Below are 13578 nucleotides of genomic sequence, written 5' to 3'. Positions count from 1 at the left end.
CGCAGTCTTATCTCATCCATCTTGTTGCTGAGTGACCGGGTATTGGCAGGGAAGAGGCTTGGAATCGCCGGTTTGTAGGGGTTAGCCTTTAGCCTAGCTCGTAGCCCCCCTCTCTTACCCCGCCTGCGTCTCCTGTGACGCTGCCGTCTACGCAGAGTCTCCAGGGCAACGCTGCTTCCTCCTTCCGGGGGAGAACGCCGTATCTCTGGTGGAATAAAGTTCCAATTCGTGTGCGGGGTGCAAAGTTTGTCCGCCACATTAAGCAGCTCTGCTCTGCTGTATTGCAGATGTCCTTCTATCACTCCAGTGAAAACGCATACGCACACAAAAAACATACATACACTGCCAAACCGAGAGCGCTGGGCTGCTGCGTCTAACCGCGCCGCCATCTATGTATGTTTTGTAACAGTGCAGAGTGTTCTGCCGACTGTATGTTTTTAATGTTTAAATTTCATGTCATGTTTGAATTTATCTTTTATGTACTAGAGAAGCCAAAGACAAATTTCCACTAAGGTGGACAATAAAGTCAAAGTAAAGTAAAGTAAAGTAAAGTAATGTGGGAGGTGCCACGTTTGGTTAACCACATGCTTCTTTGCAGTTTAGGCTGCAACTTCGCTGGCCAAAGTTCTCCACAGTTGAACTCCATGTGATGCAAATATGCAAATTTCAGCATGGCTCACATACCCCCGCTCACTGCTTGACCTCTACTAAAGTAGGGCCAAAGGTTTTTCCCTTTTGGAAAGATTTCATACATTTTGGGCACCCTGGACTTTTAACCCCGAAAAGGCACAACTAGACCACACTGTCAACCATCATACCAAACACAACTAGACTACACCGTCAACCATCATACCAAACACAACTAGACTACACCGTCAACCATCATACCAAATACAACTAGACTACACCGTCAACCATCATACCAAACACAACTAGACCACACCATCAACCATCATACCAAACACAACTAGACCACACTGTCAACCATCATACCAAACACAACTAGACCACACTGTTAACCATCATACCAAACACAACTAGACCACACCGTCAACCATCATACCAAACACAACTAGACCACACTGTCAACCATCATACCAAACACAACTAGACCACACTGTCAACCATCATACCAAACACAACTAGACCACACTGTTAACCATCATACCAAACACAACTAGACCACACTGTCAACCATCATACCAAACACAACTAGACCACACTGTTAACCATCATACCAAACACAACTAGACCACACTGTCAACCATCATACCAAACACAACTAGACCACACCATCAACCATCATACCAAACACAACTAGACCACACTGTTAACCATCATACCAAACACAACTAGACCACACTGTCAACCATCATACCAAACACAACTAGACCACACTGTCAACCATCATACCAAACTCAACTAGACCACTCTGTTAACCATCATACCAAACACAACTAGAGCACACTGTCAACCATCATACCAAACACAACTAAACCACACTATTAACCATTATACCAAACACAACTAGATCACACTGTCAACCATCATACCAAACACAACTAGACCACACTGTTAACCATCATACCAAACACAACTAGACCACACTGTCATACCAAATGTGGACTTGGACTGGACTTGGACTTATATAGCGCTTTTCTAGTCTTCCGACCACTCAAAGCGCTTTACACTACATGTCAGTATTCACCCATTCACACACACATTCATACACTGATGGCAGAGGCTACTAAGGTGCCAACTTTGCCCATCAGGATTTAATCTAAATACTCATTCACACACCGATGGCTATGCCTCCGGGAGCAATTTGGGGATCGAACCACCGACCTTCCGATTGGTGGACAACCTGCTCTACCCTCTGAGCCACAGCCGCCCTCATGTGAAGTTCCTACGTTAAATAGTTTTCAAGTTCTGCTCCGGAAACAAAAGTGTGACACACGAACAGAAGGACGGACGGATGGGAGGACACGCGGAGTGCTATATATCCCCGACTATGTCGTGGTGGGGGTATTATAAGACTGCTTTATGCCTCATATACACCAAAAAACCTCAACAACACCATTAATAACAAAACAAGCTCTATATTCCACTTTGTCAGGCAAGTTCACAAAGAACGGATTGCAGCCGCTCATAGCACCATGATTTGTGCATCATTTGCAGCTGCTATCTGCCCCGTCTCAAGGTCTGATTCATAAAATATATTATACTAATAATATTACAGCGAAAACAGGGACAGAAAGTTTTTTTTTTATTATTTTTTGTATCTGATTGCTATTATCCATGTGGCAAAATATAAAGGTTGTCTTTGTACCAAGAACAACACATTCTCATTCCCAACTCTTCAAATACCGTGGCGTGGTCAGTGCCCCTCGGCATCGGAGACGACACACGGGGTACTATTGCATTGCTTTTGGACGGACCAGGGATGGCGTGTCAATATACGCTCGTAACGTGCTTAGTGTCCTTTCAAAATAAACTTCTGTTTTCACAGGAAGTTAGGTTTAGGCAACACAACCACTCAGGGTCATGAAATGGGCTTGGTTGACGTTAACTTCACTGACTACACACCACCTTAACTCTATAATGTTCCAGTGTAAATATTATTGGAGTATTATAGGCCTACTATAGAAGATGCATAGCCCAAGTGTAATACAGCAATAAAACCACAGCTGATTATGACTGACACAGTATAACATGCTCAAAGAAATAATGAATATATAGGAATAAGTCGCAAGAGACTGCTGATACCGACCGATACACACAACAACATGTGAATAGGAGAGTACTGACACTTAATGTTTTCCTGTTCAAGCACTGCTTTAGTTCCCTCTTGACTGGGTTCTACAGCTCTGGATCATCACTTACGTGGTTGACCACCGCAGAGTGACATCGGTTTGCGTTTCTCCAAAAGTTGATTCTGTTTCTATTCTTCCACCACAGGTTTTTTTTTCCGGTACCCCCTGTGGTCGCCGCAGCCACAGCCCAAATGCCCAAACACCCCATTCAAAACCAATCAATGGAAAAACTTGCGTTTTCGCCGCACCACCTGATCTTGGTGAATGCACTCTCATGAGTGCATTTCACACTTTATGATCCTTTCGGAATAACACAGTTTAATTTTGTCTTGTTTGTGCAGATTTAGCGACAATCTTTTAGTGTATTTACCCGTGTGGGTGTACTGTGTTTGAGAGGGACAAGGCAACGCAACGATACCAACAAGCTGTTTACAGTTACATGTGGGTTGCCTTTCGCTTTGAATTCTGAAAGTCATGCTCCACAAAAATATTTTTTTCTTTGTCACTTGGAATAAGTGAGAATCTTTATGGCCAAAAATCTGTCAAATGCACATTTCCCCTCCTGTCTTTGCACTGTTTAACAGGGAGTCATCTTCTGTCAACACTGATTAAACTAATGACTGTCAATCACACATCAGACGAGATCCCCACCTTAGAACGCTGTTCGCCATTTTGACCTGCTTTCCTTGTGAAAAAAGCCAGTACTCAAATCAGGAAATAAAAGTAATACAATGAAAGTCAAGAAACAACAGAAGAGCTCTAAGAGCTGATGGCAAGACCACGAGCCAATTTACACCTTTTTAGTTACAAATCTTTAGTTTGAGTCATAACAGTGAGATGAGAAAGTGGACCAGATTAAAGCCAGATTAATTCCTAAAGTAATAAATACTTTGCATGAAGTGACAGTCTTCTAGCTGAAGAGGTAGACATTACATTATTGATGGAAGGAAATGCCCTGTTAGCATGACATGATGGATAGATGGTGCCTATGGTAGTGTGCACTGAGGGATGGTGGGAGGGAGGGGGCTGTGTGGTCTGTTGGCAGCCTCCCTGAAGCTCTCAGGTATCCATCAGTGCAGATCAGCTGGATATCTGGCAGCATGATGAAGAGGTAAACTGTCCTCCAGAGCTCTCAGTCGGCTACAAACTGCTGCATCTTTGGTGTTCGGGCATGTCCAAGATTCCTTTGATGAGGAGAGATTTTAGTGCAGCGCTATACCCCACACCACCAATCAATAGTGACTTTAGTAGCAATGGAGAGGTCGAAGAAAGGACAGGAGTTTACAGGGAAAAACTGCAACTTAGAGTAGACTCAGATTTCTGAAATGTGCAGATGGCTTATCACAGATATGAATGAGGCAAGGACAGCAAAGAATAGTTTGGATCATCAGCGTAGCAATGGCAGATGATGTTGAAGGATCTAATGTTACATCCTACAGTTATTGCCTGTATTGTAGTGAGTTGAACATTAAACATTTTCAGTTCTTCAAGCTGGAATCTGTCACTTTTTGTATTGTTCCAGTTGAGCCAACGCAAAGATGGCAGAGCAACAATCCAGGCCTACTGCATGTCTATGCTTTTCTGACAAGTGACCTTTTGTGGAAAGTAATTACTGTAACTACTGTCCTCTGTAGGTAGCAAGAGTCTCACACACTGTCTACACTGGGAATGTTCATGTTTCAGTCTTGTCTGTCTCACACGCATCTGAAGGAACAGATGTGCTTCAATATTAATCAATATAGCTGTGTACACCAGCTGCGTAGGGGCTAGCACTTTAGTTGTGTAACCGTGACCCAAAGCTTATTTTTACCTTTCTTTTTGCTACCAACTTTAATAACTAAATAAAGTGAAGCCTGCGAACAAGTTCAGACAGTCAACTCAAGTCTGCTGCTCCTCTCACATGGCATCATCCCACTGCAACCTCTATTGCTCGCTCTGTTTTAATCATGGCGGTGGACTGAATGTCTAGTGCTCTGCTCACTCTGTTGCTGCTGGGTCTACTGCCGCACCACTCTCCTGCTGCTGATGGGAACTTCAGCTCTTTTTAGTGAGCCAGATCATTTGACTCAGCTCACCAAGAAGAGCCGGCTCTTTCGGCTCCCAAACGGCTCTTTGACCACTTCTGCCTTCTATAATTCAGCCAAATTTTGCGCTGTTTTGACCTACATGTGTGCACATATATCACTTAAATGATTAAATATAATTATACTAAACCTTATAATTTCCAGAATACCATAATTTTACATGCTGCTTCGTTTCCGACTGTCACTCATCTTGTCTGCTATTCGCGCACCACACTCCTCTCTCTCTTTCTCTCCTCCTCTCCCTCCTGCTCTGTACCTGTAGACCGTCAGCAACCCCGCCCCTCCCTGCTTGATGGTATGATCCTTGTCTGTCATCACCTGATTGGTCGCACGGATGTCAATAACACAACATTCAGTCACAGTCAGTGCATGAAGTGCCTGTTGTGCGGAGAAGATCGTTCTATCATTCTGCCTTGAATTAATAAAAAAAAATAAAAAAAAAATGGCTCCCATCTTTCACCTAAAGGGACTGTTTGTAACTTCTTCACGTATAAATCATTGGTGGTCGGTGTCCCATGCGCGCTCCCGTGTGTCTACGCTGTTCAGACTCAGACTCCAACACAAACTACAGTGAAGCACCAAAACCTCTTGGTTGTATCTAGTGAAGCACGTCTGTTAAACAGTGTTGGCCGCGGTCGGAGGACGCGGGGGAGACCGTAGCTTTGGTCTCCAGGACCGGAGTCTCTGCTGTACTCTGCTCCTCTGCCTGCCTTCACTCACACACCGCGCTCGTTCTCACTCTTTCGCTCCACTCTCACGTGCATGCGTGCACACTCCACACTGCAGAAGAGTTAGTTTAGCTCTGAGAATATCTAGTGAATGTTCAGTGGACGTTTGTGCAGAAATAACTGCTGCAGCTCCTCCAGACCAACAGAGGTTTCCTGTGTCTTCTGAAGAGAAGGGGCTCCGCAGCAAGTTACGTGTGTCGTCTGTTTAGGGACGTTTTGGAGGTTCACTGTCAACCAGCACCGGCCGCTCTCTCCTCAGCTCCAGCACCGACACCGCACCGGGCTGCACTGAGATCCGTTTATTTCTCTAACAGGACTTTTCTCTTGTTTTCTCTTGAGTTGAGAGTTCAATTCAATTCAATTCAATTTATTTTTGTATAGCCTCAAATCAAAACAGAAGTTATCTCAAGACGCTTTATCTATAGAGCAGGTCTTAGACCGTACACCATAGTTTAGAGACCCAACAAGATCCACCAAGCACGCTGTGGCCAGGAAAAACTCCCCGTTTAGCGGGAAGGAACCTGGAGCAGAACCGGGCTCAGGGTGGGCGGCCATCTGCAGAGACCGGCTGGGGGGATAGATAGATAGATAGAGAGAGAGAGAGAGAGAGAGAGAGAGAGAAGCAACCACAATAATAGCCCAGCAGCTGTAATAACTAATACAAGTAAATGGACTTGGACTTATATAGCGCTTTTCTAGTCTTCCGACCACTCAAAGCGCTCTACACTACATGTCAGTATTCACACATTCACACACACATTCATACACTGATGGCAGAGGCTACTAAGGTGCCAACTTTGCCCATCAGGATTTAATCTAAATACTCATTCACACACCGATGGCTATGCCTTCGGGAGCAATTTTGGGGTTAAGTGTCTTGCTCAAGGACACATCGACATGTGACCCGGAGCAGCCGGGGATCGAACCACCGACCTTCCGATTGGTGGACAACTTGCTCTACCCTCTGAGCCACAGCCACCCCAAGTAGGACTGATAACACAAAACCAATAGTAGTGGATGTAAAAGAGTGATAATACAACTATCAGAATTGATGTCATTGGGTCGTCCTCAGACAGGCTTTCAAGCGGCGCTTCCAGCTGTCTCAGTCCTCCATACATCTGGCTAGCTCGCCAGCACTGTCCAGCATCTCTCCTCAGTACGTCCATGTATGTTGGTGTGGGACGTCCCTGTGATCGATGCCCGTGCGTTAGTTCCCGCAGCATCAGCATGCTTGCTGGGAGTTCTTGATGTCTTTGGCAGTGACCGAGAAGTGTCATTCTCCAGGCTGCCACTTTGTCACTAAGTGTTGGTAGTCCCTCGTACAGACGTAGTTAATTAATGATGGTAGCAGTTGGTGTCAAGCAGGCAGCAGACGCGGCAGCAGATGCAGCCACAATGCAGGTGACATCCAGATCCAGGTATAACCCCGCTCCATGGTTACCTGTGAGACAAGAAAGCACAAGGACTGGGACATGAATATATACAGAAGGAGAGAGGAGCTCAGTGTGTCATTGGAAGTCCCCCGGCAGTCTAGGCCTATAGCAGCTTAACTAGGGGCTGGTCAAAGACAGCCCTAACTATAAGCGTTATCAAAGAGGAAAATCTTTACCCTACTCTTAAATGTAGAGACGGTGTCTGCCTCCCGGACTGAAACTTGGAGCTGGTTCCACAGAAGAGGAGCTTGATAGCTGAAGGCTCTGGCTCCCATTCTACTTTTGGAGACTCTAGGAACCTCAAGTAACCCTGCATTCTGTGAGCGCAGTGCTCTAGTGGGGTAATAGGGTACTATGAGCTCTTTAAGATATGATGGGGCCTGACCGTTTAGCGCTTTGTAGGTGAGGAGGACGATTTTAGATTCTATTCTTGATTTTACAGGGAGCCAGTGCAGAGAAGCTAAAAACAGAGTAATATGATCTCTTTTTCTAGTTCTTGTCAGTACACGTGCTGCAGCATTCTGGATCAACTGGAGAGTCTTAAGAGACTTATTGGAGCAGCCTGATAATAAGGAGTTGCAGTAATCTAGTCTAGAAGTAACAAATGCATGGACAAATTTTTCTGCATCGTTTTGAGACAGGATGTGTCTGATCTTTGCAATGTTACGTAGATGAAAGAAGGCAGTCCTTGATGTTTGTTTTATGTGAGAGTTAAAGGACATATCCTGATCGAAGATAACTCCCAGATTCCTTACGGTGGGGCTGGAGGCCAGGGCAATGCCATCTAGAGTAACTATATCAATAGATCATTTGTTTCAGAGGCGTTTGGGGCCAAGTATAATAACTTCAGTTTTGTCTGAGTTTAACATCAGGAAATAACAGGTCATCCAGGTTTTTATGTCCTTAAGGCATGCTTGAAGTTTAGTTAACTGGTTGGTTTCGTCTGGCTTGATCGATAGATATAATTGGGTATCATCTGCATAACAATGAGAGTTTATGGAGTGTTTTCTAATAACAAGAGTTGTGCTCCCCGTCGTTCGAAACCGTTAGTGGCCCGTAAACCTATGAAGCGGCATTGGCTGCTTTCCGTTAATTTTTCTCCAGCAGGAGGAGACGTAAAGAAGAGAGCGAGTGAGAGAGACAGTCAGTGTGTTCTGATATTTCTGCCGCTGGGATTTTGTGTAATTGTTCACACACCAATGCCAATGTGGAAATAGATGCGCTAACCTAAGGTGGAGGAAACTAAAAATAAGATGAACAGGTTGGGCTAGCTAACTACACCTAACTAACTAACTACAGCTAACTAGCTAACTACACCTAACTAACTAACTACAACTAACTAGCTAACTACACCTAACTAGCTAACTACACCTAACTGGCTAACTACACCTAACTAGCTAACTACACCTAACTAGCTAGCTACACCTAACTACCTACTTACACCTAACTAGCTAACTACACCTAACTAGCTAACTAGCTAGCTACACCTAACTACCTACTTACACCTAACTAGCTAACTATACCTAACTAGCTTACTAGCTAACTACATGTAACTAGCTAACTACACCTAACTAGCTAACTACCGCTAACTAGCTAACTACTGCTAATTAGCTAGCTAGCTAACTACTGTTAACTAGATAACTACAGCTAACTAACTAACTACACCTAACTACCTACTTACACCTAACTAGCTAACTACACCTAAATAGATAATCAACTTAGTCAGGAAACGACTCAAATAAATATGAAATATCAGAAATGCTAAAATACACTGGAGGGGGGTTAAGTCTTGTTATGTGTATCACATTAAAGTGAACTTTTCTCATCGGGTATGCTTCACAAGTTATTGAAGGGTGTCTCTGACTTTGGCCGACTGCGGCTGGGTGGAATGTAACGCTGTTCCAGCCTTGGCTGCAGAACGCCCTCTCATCTGTCAGTGTGATTTCCAAACTGCAGCCAGGCTTTGGAGAATCAACAGTCTGAGAGGGGCCACGTAATGGGACACATTCTTGCTTATTACTGGAAGCACTGGAGCGCGAGCACAATTGGCCTTACAGTAAACACACTGGCAATCAATGGAGATGTATTTCATGAATGGGAAGAGGAACAACGGGGCCTCAGACGGATCATCCCTCTCGACACAAATGCAATCTTCTCTCTAATGCTCGGCTGCAGGAGGACATGCAGCATTTGCTAGCTCACAGAGAGCGTCTGGGCGGGTGCCCGGGAAGGGCTCGCCACCAACGACTGTGTGTTACGGTGGCGTTGTGAGAAGGGTCGAGAGCCAGAGAATGGAAAAGAACTTCAAATTTAAATCAACAAGAGTGGGCCATTTGAAGCACTGAATGAGTCACTTTTCACGAGGGAACTGCAGCGCTGGCTGGCCAAGAGGTAATCCTTATCCCCCAAAGACAGACAAAGATAGACGGACATGAAAGAAAGACGGGAAGAGACAGGACGATAGGCACAAGCAAAGAGAGACTGATGAAAGGGACTGGAAGAGGAAGAGAGCAGATGACAGAGGGAGACAGCAGAGACAGAGGACAGAATAAAATAAAACTAATCTTCAGTAAGCAATTTAAATGTTTATCACCTTAATTCAAATTGTTTTTGAAATAATTGGAGCAAGGTTTAGCTCGGCTTGGCCACCATGAATGATAACACTTTGTATAATTACAGTGGCCGCCCAGCTGCAGGGTGTGTGTCTGTGTGTGTGTGTGTGTGTGTGTGTGTGTGTGTATGTATGTGTGTGTCTGAGTTTTCACATTTGTGGGTTTATATTTGAGACTTTGTGTGTGAGCTATAATAGCCCATTGCGATGGTAATGAGGGAGCCAGTCATTGATTACCTGAGGCTGTGAATGTCATCCACTCACCACTCACAACATTTGTCAAAGGCTAACAAGCAGGACAGAGACTCATGCATGGTACACACACAATCATTTACATTCTTGATGCAGCTTTTTAACATTTCACCATCCTCACATTAACATCTCTCCTTCTGTTGCAGCCTGCCTGTAGCCCAGGTTCCCTGATGCTGAGACCAACTCACATCTATTTAAATGCATTCCAAACTGTCAGCAATGAACATTTTTGGGACATTAAAGCCCAAGGGCCTCGTGGATAAGACTTGCTCCAGAACCAGGATTTGAGGGTTTAAATCCCATTTGTAGAAAGTGACAGCAAAGTGGGGCAGTGGGAGCGTGCAGGGCCCACAACCCAAAGCTTTCAGCACAACACTATCCTCATGGTTGGTGTTCTCCAGTCACTCGGAAACATTTGAGGGGAGTGAGTCCAAACTTTTTCCCCGATCCATCAGGATGGAGTTTGAACCTCAGATAGAGTTGGAATGGGGTTGGACATCACACCAACAAGTAAAAACGCAGAAACGGTTTCCCATGGTCACCATCTTACTTTAGTATTTCAGCCTGCTAACATTTGCTTACTAACACAAAACAGGAAATACTACTGATTGGTTTTGCAGGTCATAAACTAAAGTATGACCCGGTGAGAAACAGGAACATCGAAGCCACATTTCAGTAAATATGATACCTCCTAAACATTAGCATGTTAGCATGCTGATGTTAGCATTTCAAAGCACCACTGTGTGTAAATAGAGCCTCACAGAGCTGCATGACTGTAGACTCTTAGTCGTATCAGTGCATTTCCATCCACCTGTTTGCATGCGCATTTTCAAGAAGAAAAAACAAATCAGAAAAAAGAAATGACACCTGTTTACACCCAAGTTGATCTTTAAACTCTAGTGCAATGGAAACATCAAACATGGGACTTCAAAATCCACTCAAGCTTCTCCTGAAGAACAACTAGTGACAGACATTACATCTGTGTGGAGCGACGAGGTGACTGTCCTTCAAATTAAAACAAAGACAAATACATGTCCTGTTTTCTACATTATTTTTCACTGTTTGACTGGCACTCTCTCTCTCTCTCTCTCTCTCTCTCTCTCTCTCTCTCTCTAATGATGCATCTTGTTGCTCGATCTTTCTCTGCACCACCAACTGTTCTGTATCTCAATGCACCAGTTCAGTTCAATGTTGCGCTAGATTTGGATGGAAATCTGGTTTATGATGTGCTTCAAAAGACATACTAAATTTATTGCACTTCATTTGTAGTGTGAATGTTGCTTCACCCCCACTGAACGTTGCATCATTCAGTCATTCACTTGTTTTGAACTGGGGACCGAGAGAAACACTATGTTGTTCCTCTATGTACTGTACTGCTTGTATACAGATGGATGACAAAGTCTTTACCTTTTATAAATATATATTATACTGAATGCCTTTTGGGCATTTTTATGCCCTGATTACAGATAGTGCCAACCTAACCCAATGTGAGGAGTACCCCGACACACTGTAACGTTGGCTAGTCTAATCAGAGCACAACACACTGAATCCTTCCAGCTCAGTGGTTGTTCTTCTATATTAGACCCTGACCTTAAGTATCACTCTGTTATCATCACTTCTTCACAAGTTCTTTTCTTTCCCCAAGAAGCTTCTTGCAGCTTTAGCAGCACCTACATTATATTATTGCTCCAACTACATCTCAGTTCAATTATTTTGCAGGTAATGAGCATTCTATAGAAAATAGGCTTTTAATTTAAAATGTGCTACCTCAAGGGCTATTTTCTTTACTGCCTATGATTACTTTCTGCAATAATATAAAGTTTCAAAAAGCTAAATTTTCCAGTGTTGAAAAGCTGCTTCAGCAGGCTTATTTGACCTACACCTGCACAAAGGGAAGTTATATAAACATACTTAATAATTCCAGAGAGAAAAATGGGCGAATGTAACAGAGTGCCCGGGGGTTAGGCAACGCATAATTCATTCAATTTATTTCACAAACTGAAACTATTTCATTTACATAATGATAATGTCTGCTCCCTCCCTCTCTCTCTCTCTCTCTCTCTATCTCTCTCTCTCTCTCTCTCTCTCCCCCTCTCTCTCTCTCTCTCTATTGCTCTCTCTCGTGCTATTATACTTTTTACTCTGATACTTTCCCTCTCTAACTCCACTGTCTGTCTGTCTGTCTGTCTGTCTGTCTGTCTGTCTCTGTCTGTCTGTCTCTGTTTTACTCTGCTGCTCTCACTTTCTCCTCAGAAATCCATTTCACAAAATATATTTTTTTTTCATATGAAAAAGCAGAACAGGTCTTACAGAAACAAGCAGAGTGCTGTTGTCACAGTTTGAACCTCCGGCCCTTTGTGACCCACTTTCAGCTGAGAAGAAAACTCTAATAGGAGGACATCTCTCTCTGTCTTCACGCTCTCTCTCTCACTCTCTTTGTCTCATTTCCTGTCTGTCCCTCTTGCTCTGACTGTTGGTGTCTCAGTCCTTAGTGTGTGTTAACTTCTATTGTTTCTATTGACTATTCCTTCTACAAAACACATATGTTCAAACTATTCAAATATCTGTTTCTGTGCATTATGTCCATGACACAGTGTCCTAACTGAAGCGAGCTTCATTCAGCTTCATTCAGCTTGATTACATTGTTTTCTGTTTCAACGTGTTTATCGATGTGTGTATCATGTAAAAAGGGCCACAATCAATATTGAAAAAAAGGTACACAATGCTGAGGGAATTTAAGGATGACAAAGAAAGAAGAAAAAACAAAACCACAATGAACCAATTGAGCCCCCCCCACACACACACATTTATCTACGTAAATAGATGAATTAAATGAACGTAACGTAATGTAGCGCTTGCTGTTAGGACACGCCGTCTCTCTCTCTCTCTCTCTCTCTCTCTCTCTCTCTCTCTCTCTCTCTCTCTCTCTCTCTCTCTCTCTCTCTGTGGACGAGTTCTCTCCATCATTACAGTTGTTGCATTATTCCTCATTCAGCCTGACCTGGCATCACATTTCATTTTCTATCAATGAACGTGACGTTGTGTGAGTCCTGTCAGGCGGTGCATTCAGTGTGAGAAGCAGAAAGCCGCCATAGAGCTGCTTTTTTTTACACAATCGAATATTAATATTCATAATCAAATATCTGTTTGTAATTTATTACTCAATCCACCACTTTTTAATGAGTCCCTCAGGGTGTAGTTACTGTAGAGGGGAGCATACACGAGCAGCATGTCCAGACACCTGCATCCATTCATTCCAATGTAAGCCAACAGACCCGTGTTGTCTTTAGACCAGTGGTGCATCCTGACCTGACACACACATCAAATTGCTAGGACATACGTCCACACATCAGGACAAGCCAGTGTCCTATTTCCCAGCATCACTCTTCATCTCTGAAGAGAAGCAATTTTATTATTTATTTGATCAGTTTGATCATATTCACTCCCTAGATCATACTGGCTGTATACAGCTGTCAGGCTACAGTACCCTGACCACCACTGCTTCTGTCTGTATGCCACATCTGGTCTGCTATGCTTTGATGTGCATCATTTGGCCTGGTATGAAGTAACCGGTGTGTGTTGCACTCCTGTGTCAGGAAAAAAAAGAGTAGTTTGTGCTCAACAAGCTGCGAGAGGAGACAAACGTGCAGCTGTATA

Source organism: Sebastes fasciatus, chromosome 10 (assembly GCF_043250625.1).
Source record: "Sebastes fasciatus isolate fSebFas1 chromosome 10, fSebFas1.pri, whole genome shotgun sequence".
Lineage (NCBI taxonomy): Eukaryota > Metazoa > Chordata > Actinopteri > Perciformes > Sebastidae > Sebastes > Sebastes fasciatus.
The sequence above is the reverse complement of the archived record's forward strand: the minus strand, read 5'-3'. Positions refer to the sequence as shown.